The following is a 25,609-nucleotide window of genomic DNA, read 5'->3' as shown; positions in this document are numbered from 1 at the left end:
AACCTTTGAACCCAGGCAATCCACCTGCCTCCCCCTCCCAGAGTCTTAGGATTAGGACGATTCCACCCTTCCAGGCCTATCTTATCACATCTTAATCACAAATAGGTAATTCGTGAGACTACTCCTAGCTCTCTTTTCACTGAAGTTATTATTGCCCATCTCTGATAGGCATCCTCCCTATCAGCGTTTCCATATATAAATCCTAGGTTGGATCAATGCTTCATGGTTCCTACTCTTTTTGACTCTTCTGAATCCTTCATTCCCTTTCTATAATCTTGTTGGTTTTAACTTCACACATCTTCTTCCTTATAGAGAAGGTAAAGTTTCATCCTAGGGGTAGGGGGCTATTTTATTTTATTTATTTATTATTTTTTTTTTTTGAGATTGAGTCTCCCTCTGTTACTCTGGGCAGAGTTCCCTTGTGTCATAGCTCACAGCAACCTCAAACATTAGGGCTCAAGTGATCTTCTGGCCTCAGCCTTCCAAGTAGCTGGGACACCAGTGCAAGGACACCCAGGTCCTACATGATGAGAGATTTTGGGGTGCTTCTCTCTCCTCTGTGTAGTTGACAGTTTGGGTGGTGAAAAGATGGCTGACAGTGTCAAAACATTTCTCCAGGACCTTGCCAGGGGAATCAAAGACTCCATACAGGGTATTTGCACCATCTCAAAGTTAGATGCTCAAATCCAGCGAAAGAGAGAGGAGCAGTGCTGAAAAAGGGCAAGCAGTGTCCTGGCACAGAGGAGAGCCCAGAGCATGGAGCGGAAGCAAGGGAGTGAGCCACGTATTGTTAGTAGAATTTTCCAGTGTTGTGCTTGGAATGGTGGAATATTCTGGTGTAGTCTCCTCTTATTTTATCAAATGTTTATTCCTGGGCTTCAGTATGTAACAACCCTAATTATCGGTGATCCATCACTGCACGGAGTTTTTTGGTCCTGGCTGGAATTCTTTCTCACCTCAATTTTCAGTGCTCTCTGGATGCTCCCCCTGTTTGTGCTGAGCAAAGTCGTCAATGCCATTTGGTTTCAGGATATAGCTGACCTGGCATTTGAGGTATCAGGGAGGAGGCCTCATCCATTCCCTAGTGTCAGTAAAATAATTGCTGACATGCTTTTCAACCTTTTATTGCAGACTCTTATCCTTATCCAGGAATGTTTGTGAGCCTCTTTCCTATCCATCTTGTTGGTCAGCTGGTTAGTCTGCTTCATATGTCCCTTCTGTACTCCCTGTATTGCTTCGAATATTGTTGGTTCAATAAAGGAATTGAAATGCGGTTGTCAAACATAGAAAGGAACTGGCTTTACTACTTTGGGTTTGGTTTGCTGTTGGCTTTTCTCACGGCAAGGCAGTCCTCATACATTATCAGTGGCTGCCTCTTCTCTATCTCTCCTTTATTCATTATCGGCGCCAATGAGGCAAAGACCCCTGGAAAAGCATACCTCTTCCAGTTGCTACTGTTCCCCTTGGTGGTCTTCTTAAGCAACCGACTCTTCCACAAGACAGTGTATCTGCAGTCTGCCCTGAGCAGCTCAACCTCTGCAGAGACGTTCCCTTCACCACATCCATCTCCTGCTAAACCGAAAGCTGCTGCAGGCCACTGAGCTGCCTGCCATCCAAAGGGGATGGGTGGGAGTGGAGGGAGGCTACCAAGGGCCTTCTGCATATTCACTTCTCTCTGAGGAATTGGAAGGTTTGTCTCTGGTGCACAGAATCTTCCTGACACCAGTGTGTGGATTCTTAACACCATCTGAGTCTGAAAGGACCACAGGTCTTTCTGCAGCTATTTTCTAGCCTTTGCCATCTGGATTTTGTTTTCTCTCTGTGCCATTTACCCTCCTCCTTTCCTGCCTTCCACCACCCTTGGATGAATGGGTTTTGTAATTCTAGCTGTTGTGTTTTGTGGATTTCTTATTTTTGTTGTTTTTTTCTGTGAAGCACATACATTGGATGTGGGAGGTAAGAGAGGATCTCAGTTGCTCCTGGTCACTCCTTTTATAGCCATCACTGTCTTGTTTCTTGTAACTCAGGTTAGGATTTGGTCTCTCTTGCTATACTGCAAAAAAAAAAGAAGAAGAAGAAGAAAAGAAAAAGAAAAAAAAAATGAGCCTGAAGAGATGAAGAGATGGGACAGGAGGAAAGACCTCACAGCCCGATCCTCTAGGGTTTGGAGTGATTTTTTTTCTTCCCCTTAAAGGGGAAAAAGCTTATTTCACTGGTACAGTACAACCCCTCAATTTGGGGAGGTACCAATTTTGGCAAGTGCCACTGCAACACAATACTCGGAGACCTGAACTTTTAAACTCTGGGGGAACAGAAATTTATTGTTGGCCACTGCTGGGTCTGTCTGGTATTGCAGAGGAATATCGGGGGCTGCAAATAGGAACTGAAGGGGCAAACTTATTAAACCCATGAAATCCTGTGATTGGTTGGTATTTTCCTGTCATGAGAGTCTCAATATGGGGGGAAATGTCAAAATGCTTGTACAATTTTAAAATTTCACAATTAAACGTGAGCTGGTTTCCTCCCCCCCAAAAAAAAGAAAAAGAAAATCCAAATATCTGAGATCCACCATTTCAGAAACCAAAGAGGAAGCAATTCAGCACCTGTATATACTGCATGTTTAAAAGAAGTCTTCATGAAGGAATTAACTTTGAGGTAGGTCTTCCTAACTCTCATTTTTTTTATCTGCTTCTAATACTTAATAACTAAAATATCACTCATGGAAGAATAGATATTGAATAGATTATTTCAGTCACCTTAACACTCAAGTAATACTGAAATGTTTGCTGCAATTAAGAGATTTATATGTATTATATTTGTGAGGAATACAGAAATCAAGTCAAGAAAAAAACATAAACACTAAATATAAGAACTCATGAGTATTTCTAAAAGCCACAGGCAGAAAAACAACCACAACTGGGCCTCAAGCAAAAGAAAGAAAGTCACAGGGCAGGGTTACATCACAACTCCCAAGATCACTTATTACAGTTTATCAATAGTAACTTATTTATGGTCTCTCAGAGCCAATTCCATATTCCCAGGAGATCATCCATTTGACACAGCATGGAACATTTATCTCCTCAACCTGGGTGAAATTATTTCCATCCTGGGAAGAAAAGAAAATGGACTCATGGACTCATGAATATATGTATGTACATATGTCAGACAGTGTTTTATAAGCAATGCCTATACTAGTATTGTATTATGTTCTTGGAGGAAGTATTATAATTATTGTCTTAAATTTAGAGATGAGGAAACTAAGTTGCAGCAAGTCATTCAACACTCAAGTAGAAGAGTTTGTATGTAAACTCATATCATTTGACTTAGAAACGAAACTTTATGACACATGAATTCTGGGTTCTCATGCCTGTAGATTGGAGGGAAGTTCAAAGGGAGATTATTATGAGCTGGAGAAACTCCATAAAATAGGTCAAAGGTTTTCCAATTATAAATACTGAAATGTGCACTCATCCAACTGGCAGGAAAAGTTTTATTTTTTCAAGACAACTGAAAATGAAAGTTTAGTTTTTAGAACATGCAATCAGGGTATGAACTCAGACACATCATATTATCAAGCATGTTCTCACTTTGATGCTATTACACAAACATTCTCTACTTGAGAGGGAGGGGAAAAAACAAACAATTACTCAGTATTAACATAGGAATAAAATAATTATCAAGCTGAATTCATTGAAATTACAATATGATATAATCTTTATTAACAAAAACTAAAAAAGGAATAGTAACTTGCAGGCATTTTGGTATCCACATTTTAATAAATATTGCTTTTTTGGATATTGAAATATTTCTTTATCGTACCCTTTTTTGTATCATTGTGATATAGGATAATACCGAAAGTCAACTGGGGAAATATAAAATTATTATTATTATTTTTTTTTTAGAGGCAGAATCTCACTTTATCACCCTTGGTAGAGTGCTGTGACATCACAGCTCACAGCAACCTCCAACTCCTGGGCTTAAGCAATTCTCTTGCCTCAGCCTCCCCAGTGGCTGGGACTACTACAGGCACTTGCCACAATGCCTGGCTATTTTTTGGTTGCAGTTTGGCCGGGGCCAGTTTGAACCTGCCACAGGGCCAGCGCCCTACCCACTGAGCCACAGGAGCTGCCCAAAATGTACAATTATTTTAAAATATAGATTATTACAAATAGATGTTAGTGGGAAATTATCCTAATAAAGGTAGGTCATCTTACAAAGTGAGTTAGCCATGAAAAAAATCTATGATGCTCTCAAGTGTCTTGAATGAATATCTAAGGAAAAGTATTTAATGACTAAACTGAATGGTAGAAAGAACCAAGTAGCAGTTTTATTAGTGAAAATATTTGCTGGGCGGTGCCTGTGGCTCAGTGAGTAGGGTGCCGGTCCCCATATACTGAGGGTGGTGGGTTCAAACCCAACCCTGCCCAACTGCCAAAAAAAGAAAATATTTGCCCAAAAAGGGGATGAACAAGAAAGTATTCCTGAGGAAGATAAAAGTGAGAATAGTAATATCTTACATATATATTTATTAGCTATTGAAGTTATCTTTTACTGAACATGCAGTTCACATGTGGATTAACTGAACACAAATTTTCATTGAAATTAATAGATAAATGTCACATTTATAAAAATTAAATTATTCCTCCTTTGACTTTCAAAACAATGGATCTCAGATATTTACATTTTCTTGTCTGATGAAGGACAGAAAATCTAAGTCCATCATTGGATTTCCCACTTTATCATCCATTTATCCTATTTCCATAAAATAAAGAATTTTCTTTACTCCAAAATTCCATCACGGAAACAGTATTTTCATACATTAAAAGGTTTGAGTAAACTAAATGAAATGTATTTTCAATCAATTGGAAGTGCAAATGGCAAGGTTTTTAACCCAATATGGGTTGGAAATAGGAACAAACACCCTTAGAAGTAGATTCCTCATTTCTAGTTTTGTAGGTCTAAAGATCTTGGCCTGGTGATCATGTGAATATCTTGGATTAAATGTGTCTCCAATTCATCTTATTATGTTATTCCTCAAATCAAACCCACATATCTGTTCAGTTTGTCTCTTTTTCATTGTCATATCCTCCTTGCCTTTATTACCCTGCCTTCCATTCCACATTACTTAAATGCAAATCTGAGGAATGTTTTGCTTAAGCCTATTGAGAGGGTATTTACAATATGTTACTACATCATTATTAATGACAATGTGTTTATTTTCTCTTTTATTATCTTATGGGATAGAACCTTTGTCTAATAATCAGACATTCAATAGACTTCAATTTAGGGATAATATTTCTAATGTCTCTTTTAATGTCTTCATCGATGATTTAGTAACATATTGTTTAATTTTAATGCATGAGAAAGTGCTACGTACTTCATTGCTGAATATCACTATGGTCACTTTGAAGTACTCTTCTTGGCCATCTGGTGACTGTAGTGATATTCAGCCATGAGGTATGTAGCACTTTTTCTAGGATGAGTTTGCAAACTTAATTGTCAGGTCTTGTATGATGACAGATCTGATGACCATTCTAGAAAAAGAGTTCCAAAATTGCTTTGAAGTGCAGACTAGGTGCTGGTGTAGGTGTATAGCCTCCCAAGGGAAGTACCTGATATTCAGCGATGAGGTATGTAACATTTTTTCTAGAATGAGTTCACAAGTTTAATTGCCTGTCTTCGTATTTGTACAGTTTCTGAATTCCTTCCTGCTATTGATTTCTAGTTTTATGCCATTGTGTTCAGAAAATAATTGGTATGACTTTAGTTTTCTAAAATTTGTTAATAGTTGTTTTGTGGTCTAAAATATGATCTGTTCCAGAGAATGTTTGGTATGAGGTAAGAAGAGCATACATTCAGTAGCTGTTGGATGGGACGTTCTTAAATGTTTATTAGTTCAATTTGGGCTAGAATACAGTCAAAGACCAATGTTTCTTTGCTGATTTTCTGATCTGGATGATGTATCTATTACTGAGAGGTGGTGTTATAATTTGCAATATTCAAGTCATGTTTGACTTCTGCGATTGTAAAAGGTGTTTGCTCAACATGACTGGTATTCGTCTTTTGTTATCAGTATATTTTAAGTATTACAAGTCTAATACAGTTTTTTCCTTTCTTAAAATGTACATACATTGTTTTTGGCACTATCTCTACTATAATTATTATATCCTTTTGCTGAATTGAGTCCTTTACCATTATATAATGACTTTGTCTCTTTTTTACAGTTTTTGACTTAAAGTCTGAATTTTGATGTCTTTTCAAGATTTGAAAATTTGGGGACCATTCTTTTTTTTTTTTTTATTCAGATTAATGTGAGGGTACAGAGGATTAGGTTGACTGTTTGGGTTTCCATTAGTTTCTTAACTATGTTTTTTTCTTTTTCTTTTTTTTTTCTTCTCATCTCTTTCAGGAACTTCTTTTGTTTGTTTGTTTGTTTGTTTGTTTTGAGACAGAGTTTCATTTTGTCACCCTTGGAAGAGTGCTGTGCTATCACAGCTCACAGCAACCTCCAGCTCTTGGGCTTAGGTGATTCTCTTGCCTCAGCCTCCCAAGTAGCTGGGACTACAGGCGCCCACCACAATGCCTGGCTTTTTTTTTTGTTGTTGTTGTTGTTGTTGTTGTTGTTGTTGCAGTTTGGCCGGGGCCGGGTTCAAACCTGCCACCCTCAGCATATGGGGCTGGTGCCCTACCCACTGAGCCACAGGTGCCACTCCCTTTCAGGAACTTCTATATGTGAATGTTAGTGCACTTGATGGTGTTCTGCAATTCCCATAGGCCTTCATTGTTTTATTCTTTTTTCTTTTTCCTCCTCTGCTTTAATAATTCCAAATATCCTGTCTTTGAGTTCACTGATTCTTTCCTCTGTTTGATCAAGTCTTCTGCTGAAGCTTTCTATAGAATTTTTAAGTCCAGCTACTATAGTCCTCATTTTTAGATTTTAATTTTTTGTTTTTTTTTTAGAGACAGAGTCTCACTTTATGGCCCTTGGTAGAGTGCCGTGGCCTCACACAGCTCACAGCAACCTCCAACTCCTGGGCTTAAGTGATTCTCCTGCCTCAGCCTCCCGAGTAGCTGGGACTACAGGCACCCGCCACAACGCCCGGCTATTTTTTGGTTGCAGTTTGGCCGGGGCCGGGTTTGAACCCGCCACCCTCGGCATATGGGGCCGGCGCCCTACCGACTGAGCCACAGGTGCCACCTAGATTTTAATTTTTTTATTGTTTCTATTTAATTGTTAAGTTCCAATTTGGTTGTGATTTTTTTTTAAATTTCACTGATTTTTTTTTTTTTTTTTTTTAGTTTTGCAGTTTTTGGCCAGGGCAGGGCCTACATGGGGCCGGTGCCCCACTCCTTTGACCAACAGGTGCCGCCCTAAATTTCACTTTTTATACATATTTTCTTGTGAGTCCATGTACTTTTTTTTTTTATTGTTGCGGATTCATTGAGGGTACAATAAGCCAGGTTACACTGATTGCAATTGTTAGGTAAAGTCCCTCTTGCAATCATGTCTTGCCCCCATAAAGTGTAACACACACCAAGGCCCCACCCACCTCCCTTATTCCCTCTTTCTGTTCCACCCCATAACCATAATTGTCATTAATTGTCCTCATATCAAAATTGAGTACATAGGATTCATGCTTCTCCATTCTTGTGATGCTTTACTAAGAATAATGTCTTCCACGTCCATCCAGGTTAATACGAAGGATGTAAAGTCTCCATTTTTTTTAATGGCTGAATAGTATTCCATGGTATACATATACCACAGCTTGTTAATCCATTCCTGGGTTGGTGGGCATTTAGGCTGTTTCCACATTTTGGCAATTGTAAATTGAGCTGCAATAAACAGTCTAGTACAAGTGTCCTTATGATAGAAGGAATTTTTTGCCTCCGAGTAGATGCCCAGTAATGGGATTGCAGGATCAAATGGGAGGTCTAGCTTGAGTGCTTTGAGGTTTCTCCATACTTCCTTCCAGAAAGGTTGTACTAGTTTGCAGTCCCACCAGCAGTGTAAAAGTGTTCCCTTCTCTCCACATCCATGCCAGCATCTGCAGTTTTGAGATTTTGTGATTTGGGCCATTCTCACTGGGGTTAGATGATATCTCAGGGTTGTTTTGATTTGCATTTCTCTAATATATAGAGATGATGAACATTTTTTCATGTCTTTGTTAGCCATTCGTCTGTTGTCTTTAGAGAAGGTTCTATTCATGTCTCTTGCCCATTGATATATGGGATTGTTGGCTTTTTTCATGTGGATTAATTTGAGTTCTCTATAGATCCTAGTTATCAAGCTTTTGTCTGATTGAAAATATGCAAATATCCTTTCCCATTGTGTAGGTTGTCTCTTTGCTTTGGTTATTGTCTCCTTAGCTGTACAGAAGCTTTTCAGTTTAATGAAGTCCCATTTGTTTATTTTTGTTGTTGTTGCAATTGCCATGGCAGTCTTCTTCATGAAGTCGTTCCCCAGGCCAATATCTTCCAGTGTTTTTCCTATGCTTTCTTGGAGGATTTTTATTGTTTCATGCCTTAAATTTAAGTCTTTCATGCATCTTGAATCAATTTTTGTGAGTGGGGAAAGGTGTGGGTCCAGTTTCAGTCTTTTACATGTAGACATACAGTTCTCCCAACACCATTTATTGAATAGGGAGTCTTTCCCCCAAGGAATGTTCTTGTTTGGTTTATCAAAGATTAGGTGGTTGTAAAATGTTAGTTTTGTTTCTTGGTTTTCAATTCGATTCCAAGTGTCTATGTCTCTGTTTTTGTGCCAGTACCATGCTGTCTTGACCACTATGGCTTTGTAGTACAGACTAAAATCTGGTAAGCTGATGCCCCCAGCTTTATTTTTGTTACAGAGAACTGCCTTAGCTATACGGGTTTTTTTCCGGTTCCATACAAAACTCAGAATCATTTTTTTCCAAATCTTGAAAGTACGATGTTGGTATTTTGATAGGAATGGCATTGAATAGGTAGATTGCTTTGGGAAGTATAGACATTTTAACAATGTTGATTCTTCCCATCCATGAGCATGGTATGTTCTTCCATTTGTTAATATCCTCTGCTATTTCCTTTCTGAGGATCTCATAGTTTTCTTTATAGAGGTCCTTCACCTCCTTTGTTAGGTGTATTCCTAGGTATTTCATTTTCTTTGAGACTATGGTGAAGGGAGTTGTGTCCTTAATTAGCTTCTCATCTTGATGGTTATTGGTGTACACAAAGGCTACTGACTTGTGGACATTGATTTTATATCCTGAAACATTACTGTATTTTTTGATGACTTCTAGGAGTCTTGTGGTTGAGTCTTTGGGGTTCTCTAAGTATAAGATCATGTCATCAGCAAAGAGGGAGAGTTTGACCTCCTCTGCTCCCATTTGGATTCCCTTTATTTCCTTGTCTTGTCTAATTGTATTGGCTAGAACTTCTAGCACTACATTGAATAGTAAAGGTGACAGAGGACAACCTTGTCTGGTTCCAGTTCTAAGAGGAAAAGCTTTCAGTTTTACTCCATTCAGTAAAATATTGGCCTTGGGTTTGTCATAGATAGCTTCAATCAGTTTTAGAAATGTGCCACCTATGCCTATACTCTTCAGTGTTCTAATTAGAAAAGGATGCTGGATTTTATCAAATGCTTTTACTGCATCTATTGAGAGGAACATGTGATCTTTATTTTTGCCTCTGTTAATATGGTGGATAACGTTTATAGACTTGCGGATGTTAAACCAGCCTTGCATCCCTGGGATGAAGCCTACTTGATCATGATGAATGACTTTTTTGATGATAAGCTGTAATCTATTGGCTAGGATTTTGTTGAGAATTTTTGCATCTATGTTCATGAGTGAGATTGGTCTGAAATTCTCCTTTTTGTTTGGGTCTTTTCCTGGTTTTGGTATCAGGGTGATATTTGCTTCATAGAATGTGTTGGGGAAGATTCCTTCTTCCTCAATTTTTTGGAATGATTTCTGCAGTACAGGAATAAGCTCTTCCTTGAAGGTTTGATAGAATTCTGGAGTGAAGCCATCTGGACCAGGGCATTTTTTGGTTGGAAGATTTTTTTATTGTTTCTTTGATCTCAGTGCTTGAAATTGGTCTGTTCAGGAGCTCTATTTCTTCCTGGTTGAGTCTAGGGAGAGGGTGTGATTCCAAATATTGATCCATTTCTGTCATATTGTCAAATTTCTGGGCATAGAGTTTCTGGTAGTATTCAGAGATGATCCCTTGTATCTCTGTGGGATCAGTTGTTATTTCCCCTTTATAGTTTCTCATTGAGATTACTAGAGATTTTACTTTTCTATTCCTCGTTAGTCTGGCCAATGGTTTATTTTATTTATTTTTTCAATAAACCAACTCCTTGTTTCATTAATTTTCTGAATGATTCTTTTGTTTTCAATTTCATTGATCTCTGATTTGATTTTGGATATTTCTTTTCTTCTACTAAGTTTAGGCTTAGATTGTTCTTCTTTTTCCAATTCCATAAGATCTCTTGTGAGATTGTTGATGTGCTCTCTTTCTGTTTTTCGAATGTAGGCATCTAAAGCGATGAATTTTCCTCTCAAAACTGCTTTTGCAGTATCCCACAGGTTTTGGTAGCTTGTGTCTTCATTGTTGTTATGCTCAAGGAAGTTAATGATTTCCTGTTTTATTTCTTCCTTCACCCATCTGTTATTCAACAGAAGATTGTTTAGTTTCCATGCCTTTGGGTGGGGTCGAGCATTTTTGTTAGAGTTGAGTTCCACCTTTAGTGCCTTATGGTCTGAGAAGATACCAGGTAAAATTTCAATTCTTTTGATTCTTTTGATATTTGTTTTGTGTCCCAGGATATGATCAATTTTGGAGAATGTTCCATGGGGTGATGAGAAGAATGTATATTCTTTATCTTTGGGACGGAGTGTTCTATATGCGTCTATCAAGCACAGTTGTTCTAGGGTCTCATTTAAGTCTCTTATATCCTTGTTTAATTTCTGTTTAGAGGATCTGTCCAGCTCTGTAAGAGGAGTGTTAAGGTCCCCTGTTATTATGGTATTATCAGATATCATATTGCTCAGACTGAGTAAGGTCTGTTTCAAGAATCTGGGAGCATTTAAATTGGGTGCATAGATATTTAGAATTGAAATGTCTTCTTGTTGTAGTTTTCCCTTGAGCAATATAAAGTGACCATCTTTGTCTTTTTTGACTTTAGTTGCTTTAAATCCACATGTATCTGAAAATAAGATTGCAACTCCTCTTTTCTTCTGAATGCCATTTGCCTGAAAAATTGTCTTCCAACCCTTGACTCGGAGCTTGAATTTGTCTTTTGAAGCCAGGTGTGTTTCTTGCAGACAGCAAATGGATGGCTTGTGTTTTTTAATCCAGTCAACCAATCTATGTCTCTTCAGTGGGGAATTCAAGCCATTAACATTTATTGAGATAATTGATAAGTGTGGTAGTATTCTTTTCGTCTTATTTGGTGAGAGTCCATTGCTTAGTTTTGTCTTTTGCATCATTGTGGAGGTTTGGTTCTGTCCTTTAATTTCTGAGTTCTTACTTTGCTGCTGATCCACTGTGGTGGTCAGTGTGCAGAACAGGTTGAAGTATTTCCTGTAGAGCTGGTCTTGTTGTGGCGAATTTCCTCAATGTTTGTATATCCGTAAATGATTTGATTTCTCCATCAATTTTGAAGCTTAGCTTAGCAGGGTACAGAATTCTGGGCTGGAAATTGTTCTGTTTAAGTAGACTAAAGGTAGATGACCATTGTCTTCTTGCTTGGAAAGTTCCATTAGAGAAGTCTGCTGTCACTCTGATGGATTTGCCCCAGTAGGTCAACTGGCGCTTACTCCTGGCAGCTTGCAGAATCTTTTCTTTTGTCTTGACTTTGGACAGGTTCATCACAATGTGTCTTGGAGAAGCTCGGTTAGAGTTGAGGTGACCTGGGGTCCGATAGCCCTCTGAAAGCAGTGTGTCAGAATCTTTGGTGATATTTGGGAAATTTTCTTTTATAATATTCTCTAGTATGGCTTCCATTCCTCTGGGGCATTCTTCTTCCCCTTCTGGAATTCCTATAACTCGTATGTTGGAATGCTTCATAAAGTCCCATAATTCTGACAGTGAACGTTCTGCTTTCTCTCTCTTCTTTTCTGCCTCTTTTACTATCTGAGTTATCTCAAAAACTTTGTCTTCTACCTCTGAAATTCTTTCTTCTGCATGGTCTAACCTGTTGCTGATACTTTCCATTGCATCTTTAAGTTCCCTGATTAACTGTTTCATTTCCTTCAGCTCTGCTATATCCTTTTTATATTCTTCATATCGTTCATCTCTGATTTGATTCTGTTTTTGGATTTCCTTTTGGTTATTTTCCACTTTATTAGCAGTTTCCTTCATTGTTTCCATCATTTCTTTCATTGTTTTCAACATGTGTATTCTAAATTCCCTTTCTGTCATTCCTAACATTTCTGTATAGGTGGAATCCTCTGCAGTAGCTACCTCATGGTCCCTTGGCGGGGTTGTTCTGGACTGGTTCTTCATGTTGCCTGGAGTTTTCTGCTGATTCTTCCTCATGGGTGATTTCTTTTATCTGTTTCCTTGCCCTAATTTTCCTTTCACTTCCTCTTGCTCTTTAAGTTCTCGTGCCTGTGGACTAAGGGTTACAGCACCAGAAGTGTGAGAAGGTTGAAGAGCAAAAAAGGGATGAAAGAAAGGAGGACCGAGTGATAAGAAAAAAAAAAGAAAAATAGAGAAAGGAAAGGGGGTGGGTAAAAGGAATATTGACAAAAAGAAGAGAGGCACAGAAAGAGGGAGACAGAGCAATATAGGTGTACAGTAGGGTACTTTGATACAACCTTAAAAAAAATAACACCTTTTGGGGTTGCCCAGTTGGGTGGTTCCCTTGAGGTCAGCAGCTCTTTGCTAACCTGATCAGACACAGTACCCCACCTCCACCAAGTAGAGAGGAAAGAGAAAAATACTATAAATCAAACCAAAACAAGCAAACAGAAAGGTTTACAGGATAAAATTGGCTGGAAAAACCAAATAATAGTGGTAGAAACACTAACAAAAATGAAGTTCTAATTATTGAAATAGGCAGCAATGGGAAATTATAATTAAACTAGAAAAATTGAGAAAGAAAAAGGATCTGTATGGAAAAGGTTGAACTTAAAAAACAAAACAACAATCCACAACATCAAAATAAACAAAAAAAACAACCAAACCAAAAAAAAACACACAACCAAAAACAAAGCAGTATGTATATGTTATTGAATATTGTCCTGGCAACACGTGGTCTTCTGGGGTATGAGATGTTAATCACAGTTCTGATACGACTGGAGGCTGCTAGTTTCTCAAACCCCAGCAGGTAGACACCCTAAATCTCTCTTCAGCCCACTTAAAAGGCACTTTGAACTTGTTCACTTACTGAGCAGAAGCTTTCTCAGGGAAGTGCTTGTGGCTGGAATCACTGCTGAAGTGGCTATCCACTTACCCTGTGTGTCAAAACTGGTCTCTCTCTGCCCCCGAGGGTTAGGGCTGCAAGACGGCTCAGACCCCACCCTTAGGCTACTTGGTCGCTGGGTTACCAGCTCCCACCCAATTCCAGCTCTGCGACCCTGAGGGCGGAGTTTGCCGGGGCAGATCGCTCACAGTGGCTGCCTGTGACCCAGAGCCAAACACTATTGGCTCCGTCTGGCTCAGTGGCTCAGACTGGGACCCTAGACAAAGGCCAAAGTTCTCCGCACTCCCGCTCATGCTCTCCCCAAGGCAGTTCAACTGAGTGCCAAGTCCAAAGACACCAAAACAGTTCACAGGTAAGGCCTTTCTGGTTTGCAGTCTGGCTGCTACTGAACTTACAGTTGCGGGCGGGTTTAGACGGATTGAACACACGCAACCACTTGCCGGTTTTCCACTGTTTTAGTCCTCCTCTTGGGGTCCCGAAGTCTCTCGCTGACTCCCTGTATCCTCTTAGGGGTGATGATAGGCAGATCCCACCAGCCAGAGATGCCTGGAGTCCTATATCCCCAGACTCACGGTGCCCAGATGCAAGGAAGCTGTTACTCGGCTGCCATCTTGCTCCCCCTCCGAGTCCATGAACTTTTAAAAAAACATTGTTTTGAACTTTTTGTTATTCCATAGATTTTCATTTCTTCTGAGTCCATTACTGGAGCTTTATTGGTTTCTTTTGGTGGTGTTATTTTTGTCTATTTTTTCACAATGTTGGTGTCTTTATGTTAATATCTACATATTTTAGGGAATAACCACCTCTTTCACCTTTTGAAGGTGTTCTTTGGTAGTGTTAGACTGTTACTATTTAATATCAGAACTTAATTGCTGGCCTGCAGTTGATTTTTGTTCTGTGGAACACTTACAGTGAGCATGGGGACTTAAACATCTCATTAGAATTAAATTGTTGACTTATATAGTTTTTTCCCATCTGAGGAAAATTTAATGTTGGGCACCAGACCTTAAATACTGCACAGGAACTTAATCACAGAACTGCAGGCTTTTGTTTGTTGTTTTGTCTTGTTTGAGTCTGGGAAAGACTTTATGTGAGTACTGAACTAATTACCACAATTTTAGATGCTTCCCATACAGAGTAAGATTTAACAAGAACACCTGGTGGTAAAACCAGTCTAGGTCGTAAAGCCGACCAGAGACTTGGGCCTTGAATAGCCATGGACCATGCTCCCTGCAGTGTGTTGGCACCAGCTTGCCTTCTCAGCAATGTACCCCCACTGATTAATGGCAGAGCAGCCATTAAGGTCTATACGCAAGTCACTGCAATCAGTATCCTTGCTCTTTCTCTAGTTCCCCCCAGGTGGTTCAGCCCTAGTGGCACTTTGTTGGTTCTAGGAGATGGAACCAGAGCAGTCTTCCTGTGAAGATTCCCAGACTGTTAAGGAAATTGAATGTCCACCCCTAATTCCCTCCTTTTCCCACAGAAATCACATATCCAGGGAAATTCTCCATAAGTAGCTTTACAGTCAGCTTGGGGCAGAAAGTAGTGTAGTCAAGACAATCATTCCTTTTTCTGATTGTAGCTTTTCCCCTCCTGCAGATCCAATCCAGTGTTTTTTTTTCTTATTCTTCCCTGAGTGCTAATGAGTTCATGGTGGTATTCTTGTCTATGAATAGCTGGTGGCTATACTTTTGTAGGGTAAGTGATGTCAGGGGATTCCTATTCCACCATCTCACAGATGTTATTTGTCTGCATTAGCCATGATACTTCTTATATGTCTTTATTAGCAATGAAAACTTGTACTCTATAAAACAAACATTTGGATTTACTTTGCTAATATTTTTAAATAGAATTTTGCATCTATGGTCAGAGCAATGTTGACCCATGATTTTTCTCTGTAATTAATTTTTGTCTTTCATTCTTTCAAGTTCTTAATACTTTCTTTTGATATTTTGTCCTATATTTACATATTTGTTTATTCAATATAACAGAAAGAAATCACTTTAACCATATGTATTGGTGTTGTATTTTTCTTTATTTAAATTTACCTAATTCTCTTTTCTTCATCTTTCCACTCATATCAATCTTTACCTCCTATGTAAGAATGTAGGCATTACTCCAGATTGCCCCATGATCTCACAATGACCTATAAAATATATGTCATAGGGCAGTGCCTGTGGCTCAAAAGAGTAGGGCACTGACCCCATATGCCGGAGGTGGTGGGTTCAAACCCAGCCCTGGCCAAAAACTACAAAAAAAAAAAAATGTGTTATCATATAGAAATATAAACATAATACATTTTCATAGTTTTTAGAAAAGTTGAGTAATATTCTATATACTTTGTTCATTTTTAAGCATTTTGCCATATTCACATGATGACATTTTATGAAATATTTCCAAGTCAAATGGTATAACTCTAATTTTTTCTAATGGCAGCATAATATTTCATCATGTACATGTGTCATTATTCACTCATCATTATTTATTGAAGGTTGTTTACTTTTCAATTATAAAAAAGTTTTGAATTGACATCATTTGCCTATGTCCTTAAGCACTGGTGCTTTAATGTGTATTATATAGTTTCCTAGAAAATAGAATCATGGAAATGTGCAAGTGTATATTTGGTTATTTTTCAGTAAAGCTTTAATCATATTTGTTATACATACAGAAAACTATACAAAATATATTGTATATCAGATATTTTAAGATGTAGAGAAATGTTAGCAGTGCTCTATTGTTGAATTTGGCATCAAATCATAAAATACAGACAGTGCCCAATTTAAAATGTTTCCACTTAGATTTTATTAGGTTATTATGGTTTAAAAGCAACACGCATTCAATAGAAACTGTACTTTCTGTATTTATATAACTATAGTTTTTCACTTTCAGTGATACTGTATTCAACAAATTACACGATATATTTAGCATTTGTTACAAAATAGCCTTCATGTTAAATGATTTTACCGAGTTATAGGCTAATGTAGGTATTCTGAGCATGTTAAATGTAGGCTAGGCTATGATGCTTGGTAGGCTAGGTGTATCAAATGCATTTTCAACCTAAAGTATTTTCAACTCACAGTGGGATTATCAGGACACTATGCCATTGTAAATTGAGAAGCATCTGTATTTTTTTTTGTCTCTGACTTCTTTTGTTAATACAGATGCTCTTCAACTTATAATGAAGCTTTGCCCTGATAAACTATCATAAGGTGAAAATCTTAAGTTGAAAGTGTACATTTTTGACCTATAACACTTTCAACTTATGATGAATTTAGATATAACCTCATAGTTTGAGGAAGGTACTGACTAAATCCCCCTGTTATATCATTGCCAAGTCAAAAATTGTCAGTTGAACCATAAGCTGGGGGACATTTGTATGTGCTTATTAAATTAATCTTTTTTGCATGTGGGTATTTTCGTCATACTTATTGCATGATTTTCTATTTTATGAATAGACTACAAATCATCCAATCCACAATTAAACATTTGGTTTGTGTCTAGTTTAGGGATATTACCAATAAAACCATTACATATATTATTTTCTTAAAACTTTTATTTTCTTATATTTTATTTGATTTTTTTATTGTTTGGGATTCATTGAGGGTACAAAGAATTAGGTTATGCTGATTGCATTTGTTAGATAAAGTCCTTCCTATAATTGTTTCCCACCCCCAAGAGGTGTGCCATACACTGTGACCTCCATTCCCCCATGCCTCCACTCTCCACTTGCTTAATCTCCTACCCCCCTGGATTAGCTCTTCTACTGCCTTCATATTAGAATTGAGTACATTGGATTCTTTTTTATTTTTTTTGAGACAGAGTCTCAAGCTGTTGCCCTGGGTAGAGTGTCGTGGTATCACAGCTCACAGCAACCTCAAACTCTGGGGGTTAAACAATTCTCTTGCCTCTGCCTCCCAAGTAACTGGGACTACAGGTGCCTGCCTCAACACCTAGCTATTTTTTTTGTTGTTGTTGTTCTTGTTGCCATTGTTGTTTAGCAGGCCCAGGCTGAGTTTGAACCCACCATCCTCAGTGTATGTAGCTGGTGCCCTACCCATTGAACTATGGGTATAGCCTAGTACATTGGATTCTTGCTTCTCTATTCTTGTGATGCTTTACTAAGAAGAATGTGTTCCACCTTGATCCAGATTAATACAAAAGATATATTTTCTTTCTTTCTTTCTTTCTTTTTTTTTTTTTTTTTTTTGCAGTTTTTGGCCAGGGCCGTGTTTGAACCCACCACCTCTAGTATATGGGGTCAGCGCCCTTCTCCTTGAGCCATAGGCACTTGCCCAATATGAAAGATATAAAGTCTCCATCTTAATGGCTGAATAGTATTCCATGGTATACGTACACCATAGCTTGTTGACCCACTCCTGAGTTGGTAGGCATTTAAGATATTTCCACGTTTTGGTGATTGTAAATTGAGCTTCTATAAATTGTCTAGTGCAAATGTCCTCATGGTAAAAGGATTTTTTTCTTCAGGGTAGATTCCTAGTAGTGGGATTGTAGGATCAAATGGGAGGTCTCATTTGAGTTCTTCGAGTTTCTCCATACTTCCTTCCAAAAAGGTTGTATTAGTTTGCAGTCCCACCAGCACTGTAAAAGTGTTCCCTTCTCTCCACATCCACACCAGCATCTGCAGCTTTGTGACTTTGTAATGTGGGCCATTCTCACTGGGGTTAGGTGATATCACAGAGCAGTTTTCATTTGCATTTCTCTGATGATTAGGGACGATGAACATTTTTTCATGTTTGTCAATCATTCATCTGTCTTCTTTAGAGAAGGTTCTATTTGTGTCTCCTCCCCAGGGATATATGGGATTGTTCAGTCTTTTTATGTTGATTAATTAGAGTTCTCTGTAGATCCTAGTTATCAAACTTTTGTCTGATTCATAATATGAAAATATCTTTTTCCATTCTGAAAGTTGTCTATTTGCTTTGGTTGTTGTTTCCTTAGCTGAACAGAAGCTTTTCAGTTTAATTACATCTCATTTGTTTATTTTTGTTGTTTCCATTGCTGCAGAAGTCATCTTCATGAAATCTTTCTCCAGGTCCGTATCTTCAAGTTTCCCCTTACACTTTCTTTACGGACTTTATTGTTTCATGCCTTAGATTTAAATATTGAATCAATCTTTGTAAGTGGTGAGAGGTGCAGGTCCAGTTTCAATCTTTTACATGTGGTTATTTGGGTCTCCCAACACAATTTATTATGTATGTTCTTGTTGGTTTATCAAAGATTAGATGGATGTAAAAGGTCAGTTTCATCTCATGGTTTTCTATTCAGTTCCAAATGGCAATGCTTCTATTTTGTGCCAATACCATGCTATTTTGATCACTAGGGTCTTAAAGTATAGCCAAAAGTCTGATATGGTAATATCCAGAGCTTTGTTTTCATTATTAAAAATCGCCTTGGCTATACAGCATTTCTTCTTGTTTCATACAAAAATGAAGAAATATTTTTTACAAATCTTGAAAGCATGATGATGGTATTTCAATGGAGAGTGCATTGAATCTATAGATTACTTTGGGTAGTATAGACATTTTCACAATGATGATTCTTCCCAGCCAAGAGCCTGGTATGTTCTTCCATAATATCTTCAGTTATTTCTTTTCTTAGAGTTTCATAATTTCCTTTGTAGAAGTACTTCACCTCTTTTGTTATATATATTCCTAGATATTTAATTTTTTTTGAAGTTACTGTGAAAGGAATTGTGTCCTTGATAAGCTTCTCATCTCAGCTGTTATTGGCATAAACAAAGGCTACTGTTATTGGCATAAACAAAGGCTACTGATTTGAAGTTACTGTGAAAGGAATTGTGTCCTTGATAAGCTTCTCATCTCAGCTGTTATTGGCATAAACAAAGGCTACTGATTTGTAAGCATTGATTTTATATCCTGAGACATTGCGGTATTTTTTGATCACTTCCAGGAGTCTTGTAGTTGAGTCTTTGAGGTTCTCTAAGTATAAGATGATATTGTCAGCAAAGAGGGAAAGTTTGATCTCCTCTGCACCCATATAGATGCCCTTTATTTTCTTCTTTTGCCTGATTGTATTGGGTAGAGCTTGCACCACTATGTTGAATAGTAGTGGTGATAGAGGACAACCTTGTCTGGTTCCAATTCTAAGTGGAAAAGCTTTTAGTTTTACTCCATTCACTATAATATTAGCTGTGAATTTGTCATCGATGAATTCAATCAGATTAAGAAATGTGCCACCTATGCCTATATTCTTAAGTGTTCTAATTAGAAAAGGATGCTGGATTTTATTGAATGCTTTTTCTACCTCTATTGAGAAGATTATATGATCTTTGTTTTTGCTCTTGTTGATATGGTGAATTATGTTTATTTATTGATATGGTGAATTATGTTTATGTACTTGCATATGTTAAACCAGACTTGCATCGTGGGATGAAACCTACTTGATTCTGATGAAAAATTTTTTCAATGTGTAGCTGTAGTCTATTAGCTAGGATTGTATTGAGAAGTTTTGTTTCTATATTCATTAGTGAAATTGATCCACAATTCTCCCTTTTAGTTGGGTGTTTTCCTGGTTTTGGTATCAGGGTGATGTTTGCTTAATAGAACATGTTGGAGAAGATTCCTTCCTTCTCAATATTTTGGAATAATTTCTGTTGTATGTGTATAAGCTCTTCTTTGAAGGTTTAATGGAATTCTGGTGTGAAGCTATCTGGACCAGGGCTTTTTTGTTGTTCTTGGGAGATTTTTAATTGTTTCTTTGATCTCAGTTCTTGAAATTGGTCTGTTGAAGAGATCTATTTTTTCTTGATTAAGTCTAGGGAGAGGGTGTGATTCCAGGTGTTGATCCATTTCCTCCATATTGTCAAATTTTGGTGCATAGAGTTTCTTGTAGTACTAAAAAATGATCTCTTGTATCTCTGTGGCATCTGTTGTTATTTTCCCTTTATTATTTCTGATTGAGGTTATTAGAGATTTTACTTTTCTGTTTCCAGTTAATCTGGGCAAAGGTTTATTGGTTTTATTTATTTATTCAAAAAAAAACCTTTTACTTTGTTAATTTTCTGAATGATTCTTTTGTTTTCAATTTTATTAATTTATGATTAAATTTTGGTCATTTCTTTTCTTCTGCTGGGTTTGGGATTTGATTGTTCCTCTTTTTCCAATTCCATAAGATGGTTGATCAGTTCATTGATGTATTTTCTTCCCGTTTTTTGAATGTAGGCATTTATTATGATAAATTTCCCTCTTAACACTGCTTTTACTGTATCCCACATGTTTTGGCAACTTGTGCCTTCATTGTTGTTAGTTGTTATGTTTCAGGAATTAACAATTTCCTCTTTTATCTCTTCCTGAACCCAACTGTCTTTCAGCATAGGTTGTTTAATTTCCAAGTCTTTATGTGAAAATTAACATTGCTGTTGGAGTTGAATTTTACCTTTATTGCATTGTGGTCTGAGAAGATACAAGTTGTAATTTCTATTCTTTTAATTTTGCTGAGGTTTGATTTGTATCATAAGATGTGGTTGATTTTGGATAACTACCATGGGCTTATGAAAAAAATGTATATTCTTTAGCTTTTGTATGGTGTGTTCTATATATGTCTGTCAATCCCATTTATTCTAGGGTCACATTTAAGTCCTTTGTATCTTTGTTTAGTTTCTGTTTACAGCAGTGGTTCTCAGCCTGTGGGTCATGACCCCTTTGTAACAATGAAAATACATCCTGCATATCAGAAATTTACATTACGATTCATAACAGTGGCAAAATTACAGTTATGAAGTAGCAATGAAAATAATTTTATGGGTGGGGGTCACTACAACATGAGGAAGTGTATTAAAGGGTTGTGACATCAGGAGAAATTAGGAAGGTTGAGAACCATTGGTTTAGAGGATCTGTCAGTTCTGTCAGAGGGTGTTAAAGTCTCTGACTATTATAGTGTTATGGGATATCATATTGCTCAGACTCATCAAAATATGTTTCATAAACTTGGGAATTTTTATGTTGGATGCATACATATTTAAAATTTAAATGTCTTCTTGTTATATTGTTCCTTTGACTGGTATAAAGTACCCATCTTTGTCTTTCCTAACTTTAGTTACTTTAAATCTGCTCATATCTGAAAATAAGATTGCAAACCCTCTCTTCTGATTTCAATTTGCTCGAAATACTGTTTTCTACACCTTAATCCTGAGTCTTGATTTGTCCTTCAAGGGTAGATTTGTCTCCTAGATACACCATATGGATGGCTTATGCTTTTTTATCCAATCAGCCAGCTTGTGCCTTGTCAGTGGTGAAGTCAATCCATTGACATTTATTGAGAGAATTGATAAGTGTGGTGGAGCTCTATTCATCTTATTTTGTGAAAGTCCATTGTGTACTTTTATCCTTTGTGCCATTGTGGAAGATAAGTTTTGACCTTTAACTTCTGAGTATTTACTTTGCTAGTGGTCCATTGTGATGGTCAGTGTTGAGGATAGGTCTATTTTCTGTAGAGCTGATCTTGTTTTGGTGAATTTCCTCAGGGCTTGTATGTCTGCAAAAGATTTGATTTCTCCATCCATTTTGAAGCTTAGTTTAGCAGTATATAGAATTCTAGGCTGAAAAGTGTTTTGCTTAAGAATGTTGAAGGTGGATGACCATGCTATTTTGGCTGTAAAGGTTTCAGTTGAAAAGTCTGTTGTTATCCTAGTGACTCTACCTCTATAGGTCACTTGGCACTTACTCCTAGCTGCTTGCAGAATTTTTTCTTTCATCTTGACTTTGGACAGTTTCATTACAATGTGTCTTGAAGAGGCTCTGTTTGAGTTGAGATGATCCAGGGTTCGATATTCATGTGAAAGGGGTGTGTCAGGGTCTTCAGTAAAACTTGGGAAGTTTTCATTTGTGATAGTTTCCAGTAGGGTTTCCATTCCTTTGGGTCAATCTTCTTCTCCTTTAGGAATCCTTGGTATTTGTATGTTTGAATGTTCCATGGAGTCATGTTATTCTCTAAGTGTGTATTCTGCTTTCTCTCTCTTCTTTTCTGCCTCTTTAGCTACCTTGATTAACTTGAAAACTTTATCCTCTAGCTCTGAGGTTCTTTCTTCTCCATTTTCTAACTTATTTTTCATACTTTCTACTACATCTTTACATTCTCTGATTGTCTTCTTTGTTTCTTTAAGCTCTGTCATATCCTTTGTATATTCTACATATCTGTCATCTGACTTTTGTCTTTATCATCCATATTTTAAACTCCCTTTATGTTAAGTCCATTATTATATATATTTTTTTGTAGTTTTTGGCCAGAGCTGGGTTTGAACCCACCACCCCCAGTATATGGGGCCAGCACCCTACTCCTTTGAGCTACAGGTGCTGCCAATTCATTAATTTTTTATAGGTGGAGTCTTCTTCAGTAGCTGATGGTCCCTTTGGGGATTTCCTCTGTTTTGGTTTTTTATGTTGCCTGAATTTTTCTGTCAGTTTCTTCTTCTTTTATTTTTTCTTTTGAGATGAAGTTTCACTATGTCACCCTCAGTAGAGTGCCATGGCATCACAGGTCACAGCAGTCTCCAACTCTTGGGCTTAAGCAATTCTTTTGCCTCAGCCTTCCCAAGTAGCTGGGACTACTGGCACCCACCACAATGCTTGGTTAGCTTTTTTGTCGTTGTTTTTGTTGTTGTTGTTTGTGTTGTTGTTGCAGTTGTCATTGTTGTTTTAGCAGCCCTGGAGGGGCTCAAACTCACTCACTCAGTGTTGGTATATGTGGCTGACGCCCTAACCAATGAGCAACAGGCACTGAGCTGGTTCCTTCTCTTCAGATTTCCACTGTTCCAGATCATATGCTATATCCAGCTCACCACCTCCTCACTATGCTCCCTGAACTACAACTCTGGGTAAGTTCCCCACCCCAGATGTGGCTGAGTTCTCTCTCTTTTCCCCAGTAATTTTAGGAGAGCTCAGCTGAACATTCCTTCTGGTTTGCCATCTTCTTCTTTTTTACTTCCTTGTCCTACTTTTTCCTTATCACTGCCTCCTTTGCTTCAAAAATCCTTGTCTCAGAGTTTAAAAGGTCTTGAAGTGGCCTTAGCCTGAGCTAAGCCCAAATCTTCTTCCTAGTGGCCAAATAAACAGAACTTGTTCTTGATGACAATATGCTGCAATATGTCACTGGGACACCAGGTGGTGCTGTGATTTTTTTTTTAGGAGACAGCACTGCCAACAACTTCTAGGGTCCTATTCCAAACTTAGTTATTTTTTATTTTTGAGACAGAGCATCACTATGTCACCCTCAGTAGAGTGTCACGATGTCACAGCTCATAGCAACATCAAACTCTTGGGCTCAAGTGATTCTCTTGTCTCAGCCTCTGAAGTACAGGTGCAGCACTACAGGTACCCACCACAACATGCAGCCATCTTTTGTTGCAATTGTCATTATTGTTTTAGCTGGCCCTGGCCAGGTTCGAACCCACCAGCTTCAGTGTATGTAGCTGGCACTGTAACCACTATGCTATGGGTGCTGAGCCTTAGTTATCTTTGTTGATTACCTGATGGTTTCCTCTGCATTCAAACCCTGCTGGGTTGGGATTTTAAAGCTCACAAGAATCCTTGAGGGGCAGGTCTCACAGTGCCCCATCACTCCAGTTCCCATGGGGTTTGGTAGTCCCTCAGCCTGTCCCAAGAATGGAGTTATGATCCCAACAGGTGGAATTAAGATGGCTGTGCTTTAGGTCCCTGCTAAGACCTTTTCATGACCTTCCCATAATGGCAGCCAACCCCCTGGCCACCGAGACCTCAGTATGGCTGCCTTGCCAGCTACCAAACCTATGGAAAAATCCAGTCCAACTGGCATTCGAATCTGGTTGCTGTATACTGTTCTAGTCTGCCCACTCTTCCAAGCTTTCCACTCAATGCATAGCTTCCCTCAACAACTGAAAATTCTAGAAAGGCTTCCTCCCATCCCAGACCTCGGTGGGTGGGCCAACTGATCCCAGGTGGTCACAATCACTTTCCTAATTCATCAATTTTCCACTTTTCCAGATCATATGCTGTATCCAGCTCACCACTTCCTCACTGTGCTCCCTGAACTACAACTCTGGGTAAGTTCCCCACCCCAGATGTGGCTGGGTTCTCTCTCTTTTCCCCAGTAATTCTAGGAGAGCTCTGCTGAACATTCCTTCTGATTTGCCATCTTGCTCCACCCATTGGGACTGTTAAGGAATAAAGGATTTATTGTCGAGGATGCATCAACCAGGAGGTGTGAGGAATGTACTGTCTCAAATCTGCCTCTCCAGCCATTGTGGTCAGAGGTTTTACGGGAGGGGAAATAAGTGATGTATGAGAGGAGTAAGAAATCATGCCAGTACATATCAAACAATGGTTTCTATGTCCCTCCCAGGGCAAGGATTTTAATTGCATGATGACCTAAGGGTGAATATTGTTCATTTCTTCAGCCTTGCGCACAGGTCAGATACATGGAATAGGCTGCTCAGTGGCACCGTCATCAAAATTTTTGGTGTGGTGTTACTCATCTTGCCTTTTCTGGACAAATAAGTGGTATAAGGCTTTGTAGTTATGTAACGGCTGAAAGGAGGTCCCACTATGTCTGGGAAAGAAAGTCAAAAGGAAACGGATTGGTGTAACAGAAAAGTTTGAAAGTTCTGGTCAGCAATCTTACTGGTGTGGGAACTTAAAATATGAAGAAACTACAAAAAGAAAAAAACTATAAAAAATGTCTTCTAGTTTATGGGGGAAGTTGCAATTCTTTTATTTCATGGTTTTTATATTTTGCCTATTATAAGAAATCACTGGCAACCCCAACCTTATAAATATACTCTAACATTTTATTCTAGAAGTTTTATTGCTTTATTTATCACATTCACATTGACAGTCCCTCTGGAATTGATTTTGCATATGTTGTGAGAAATGTGTCAAGATTAATCCACACTGTATTACAGAAACATTTTTCAAATAAATCAAGTGACCATCTATAGGTAGAGCTTTTTTTAAAATTCCCTATTTGATTCCTGTGACTTATCAGTTTATCTTATATCAATACCACATGTACCTTTATGGTAATTTTTGATATCTAGAAATAAAATTTCTCCATATTTTCATTTCTACTAAAAGTGTGTCATATTTATTCTTGGCCCATTGTATTCTCACACATATTTAAAAATGATATATGGATTTATACTTATACACTATTCTGGAATTTTCTTTAAATTACAGATAGATT

The 25,609-nt window shown here is 38.0% G+C and overlaps 1 pseudogene; it reads left to right on the top strand.

Annotated features, from left to right (window-relative positions):
* The first annotated feature begins 552 nt into the window (after positions 1-552).
* Positions 553-1,631, top strand: LOC128590506 (etoposide-induced protein 2.4 homolog; annotated as a pseudogene).
* The last annotated feature ends 23,978 nt before the right edge of the window (positions 1,632-25,609 follow it).

Source organism: Nycticebus coucang, chromosome 7 (genome assembly GCF_027406575.1).
Source record: "Nycticebus coucang isolate mNycCou1 chromosome 7, mNycCou1.pri, whole genome shotgun sequence".
NCBI lineage: Eukaryota > Metazoa > Chordata > Mammalia > Primates > Lorisidae > Nycticebus > Nycticebus coucang.
Note: the sequence above shows the minus strand (reverse complement) of the source record. Positions and strands in the feature narration are given on the sequence as shown.